Here is a 4225-nt window from a genome sequence, read left to right as displayed (position 1 = left end):
AAAACCGGATTTAGGAAGTTCGACCAGTGAAAACTGGATTTAGAAAGTAGGCTTCACCCGAAGGTTGATCGGTAAAAATGGTTTTGATAAAAAATCGGCCCGAACTTGAAAAAGGTTGGTGTTTAGAAAGCGCTTGATGATTGTAATGTGAGATTTTCAATCTTCACCCTCACGCTGACCTAGACAAATGCCACTAGTCTCAGAATTCATCCCTTATCCTAAATGGGTATTGGATTGATGCAAGTTGATGTATGCAAAAATGCAAATGAATGCATGCAAATGCAAAATGATGTAAATGAGTACACATGTGTGCAAAATGAGAGATTTGCTTGATCCTGCCTGCATACAATATGTTTTGAAGACAATTTTTAAAATAATGCCCCAGTGTAATGGGGGAGTAAGATATTTGATAAAAGGATAAATAATTGATATTGAGGAATGTTCTCTGAAGATAACAGTGGAAAGATTGACGATGTGCTTCTTGATGAATTCGGGAGACACTCTGAAAGAGGTTACTCCTTGTAAAAAGATATTTTGTAAAGGAGAAATACAAAAGATGATGCCAAACTATGAGGAAGATTAATAATTTTATTGATGAAAGAGATGAGACCATGCCATCCATACAAAATGACAAAAGCAAAATGCAAGAATGAAAGAGTGATGGCCTTGTCGCTCTTAGGGTGCTGATGAGCTGGCTGCTTTATCTTCTTCTTTGCCTTCCACAAGGATATTTTTATCGATATAGTCTTGAATAATATTCCTGAGAACGAAGCAGTACTCGGTATCATGCCCCATGGCCCGATGAAACTTGCAGAATTGATCTTTAAATCTTCCCCTAATGATAGGAGGATCATCGACTCTTGGGAACTTAATCATCTCCTTGGCCAACATATATTCAAGGATTTCTTCACGCGGTTGATCTAGGGGAGTAAAGTCACGTTTCAAACTCCAGTTGTCGTGCTTCGACTTTTCTTGAGGTCTCGACCTTTGCTCAAAAGATCGCTGAGGTTGCTTATCATACTGGGGAATCAACTCACCTTTTTGCTCATTTTTGCTGAGGTTTGGTCCCCCTGGGCCAGAGCTGTGATCTTTCACATTTCCCTTATAATGGTTCTTGTTGGTAGAGTAGGTAAAATAGGTTTTCTTGTTAGATTTCTGCTGACTGTTGCTTTTGTTGAACATGAAACCTTTATAAGATCCATTTTCCATACTCAACTCAATCCATTCAGCTCGTTCCATCAGTTCTATGAAGGTCTTTGATGGAGAGGTGGAATATAGTCCCCTTAGGGGTTGCGAGAAGTTGCTCAAAATTAAGGATAGTGTGTGTCCCTCTGATATTGGATCACGCATTTTGTTACAAGCAGATCTCCATCTATGAATAAAATCCCTGGCTTTTTCATTTTCTTTCTGCTTCAGACTGCAGAGGTGGCTGAGAGTCGGGAGGGCTTCGGCGTTGAATAAAAGGCGCTCAATAAACAAATTGACCACTTTATCAAACTCTTTCAGCTCTATGGTATTAATATGCTCTGAATACCATTTTGCTGCAATACCTTCCAGACTGCGAGGGAAACAAAGAAATAAGGCTCGGTTATTCCTCCTGAACTTGGAACACTCTGCAAAGAAAAGGGCGAGGTGTGCCTTTGGGTCACCCAAACCATCAAACTTAATGAATTTCTTGGAGAGGTTATCGAGATCATCATCCCCATCCAATCCGTCATAAAAGTCTTCGCTTGTAAAGACCCTTTTACCCTTGTCACGAGCTTGAAGATCCTTAACCATCTTCATCACATCTTTTAGTTGTGACTGCGTAGGGTCGTCAACAGACTGATTCTTGGATTTGTAGGCCGACCCCTGGCCCTGAGTCGACCTTTTGAATTCTTGCTTGTTTTCATACTCTTTGTCAATATCATCTGTTGATTCTGACTCATCAGACATTTCCTCATGGCGATGGTGCTTTCTAATGATTTTCACATTCTTGGCTGTGTGATCCCTATCCTTCTGTTTTATCTGAATCTGCTCAGTACTGGCTTCAGCTTGCTCTGCTAGCATCTTACTCATCATCTTTTTGAACATGACGTACATTTGGGGATCTACGTCATCTTCTGCTTGCTGACCTTGACTACGGGGTGAGTCCATTTCCTTTTCTGAAGCGACTGAGTATGCAATGCCTTCAACTAATAGGGTTCTCTTTCCAGACCTTGTATGAACCACCAAGTGTCACGACAACTCTCTGGAGGTTGCTAATGCTCTCTGCAAGGCAGAATTGATGGTTAGGCTTTTGAAAGAAATTTGGTTTGGAGGAAGATATTTGTTGAGAATTTTGGTAGACAATTGAAAAGGTATCCCATTACTAGGGATTGAGTCGTCGCTAGAGTTACGACAATTGCGTTGCCATTCTTTGCAAAATAAACAACTGGAAATATTCCTTGTTACCTAGGCGAGGTCGTCAAACAAAGATGAGATGTAAAATTTTATTGAGGGGAAAAACATGATTTTATCAGTAATACACTTGACAGAGGGGAGGGGGACATACAATTTTCCACCACTCCGGATAATCAGAAGACACACGAGGGTCAGGAAAAATAGTAAGATTGACAAAGGAATCCCAGCCATGTCTGGTAGAATGGTATGCTCCGGACCACTGATCTGATGCGAGGTCGAATTCTGGCAGAACCCCTGCTAGTGGACGAATCTCTACGCGCTTCTGCCTCTGAGAGAACTGCCTGACACACCGCTCTGGATGATAGTACGCGCAGAAGAAGGGGCCAAGTAGCCTGAACCGCTTGCCATAAGCGTAAGTATATCCGGGAGGTAATTCCTGACGATCAAAGTAGTCCCATACGACTTCTTCCTCCTGAAGGTTGTCGATCAAGAACCGGTATCGCGCAACTGGCAGAAGCTTTTTACCATTGTATCTGAAGGAACTGGCTCGGGCTGGCACATGCCGGAGGAACCAAGACTGCAACGCGTAGGTGCACCCCTCGACTAGAATTGATTCTCCGAGTGTGAAACGAGTCAACCCTCGGTATAGAAAGGCGAGTGCGGCCATGGCTATCGAGAGGCGTCTGGTCTGTCGACTTCCCCACCTTCGCAGAAGCTGAACTATTCTGATATCCATATAATTCTGTCCGTCGGGAAAGAAAGCTAATCCCACCATGCACAGAACCATCACATGCTGAATTCTTTCTCGAGCTGTTCTGGACAACGAGCTGACTTCTACGAATGTCCCATGCTGTCTGTAGATTTCGAGCAGGTCCACATATTCGTTTCCATCCTCCTCTATCAATGGCCAAGACTTGCGTTCTGTCATGCGAGCTAAAGCGTCTCGGGGATCCAGACCCTTGACATTGATCAAAAACTGTTTCTCCAAAGGATCTCCAGGGTGACCGGCTGGCTCGGGCAATCCCATAATCTCTGAAAATTCATTTATCAGTACTGTCATCTTGCCCCACAGGAACTAGAAGGTAGAAGTGCTCGGATTCCACCGTTCTGCTAGTGCATGGATCAAGTTGTCGTTGACTGACTGCTTTCCCACAGCGGACGCCAGTTCTAACCCACAATCATCCAAGTGGTTCGGAAACATACGAGAGAAATTCTTGAACCACAAATAGTACCACCGGAGAAAGAAGGATCCGGTGCTGAGGACTCGATGCTCGGGAAGACTTTGTCGCACCTCGTAGGAGATGTGACCCTCAGGGAAGACTGAATCAAGCTGACTGGATGCCATCAGACTGGAAAACATGGACAATTGGAAAAAGACTTGGGAAAATACAGGAAATTTAAGGAAAATGCAGGCAGGATAAAAATAAAGCAGGAAATTCGAGATCCAGAAGAAAGAAAGGATGGAAAATAACCTGGAGTTTTGAATAAAATGGAGGGAAATTTGGAAAACCGTCCAGAGTTTAGTGAAATATAAAGAAGTACTTCAGAAAATGAAGTATTTGAAAATCTTCCAGGATTTAAAACCTGGACAGTACATGGACATAGATTGGAGAACTTTTAAGAAAATCGTCCAGTTTTTTTAGAAAATTGGGAAAATATGGAAAATACAAAGGAAATGACTATAACATATTCAATCACATCCTGCATAAACAAGTATGCATATAGAGCATTCCCTAAAAGCTGACTCTAGATGCACAAATTTTGAAATAGCTGTAGGACCTTAATCCTAACTCTAAGGTTTAGATCAACTGTATCCAATCCAGTTATGCCTATATACTCAAGC

The sequence above is a fragment of the Nuphar pumila genome, chromosome 8 (genome assembly GCF_984573655.1).
Source record: "Nuphar pumila chromosome 8, dmNupPumi1.hap1.1, whole genome shotgun sequence".
NCBI lineage: Eukaryota > Viridiplantae > Streptophyta > Magnoliopsida > Nymphaeales > Nymphaeaceae > Nuphar > Nuphar pumila.
Note: the sequence above shows the minus strand (reverse complement) of the source record.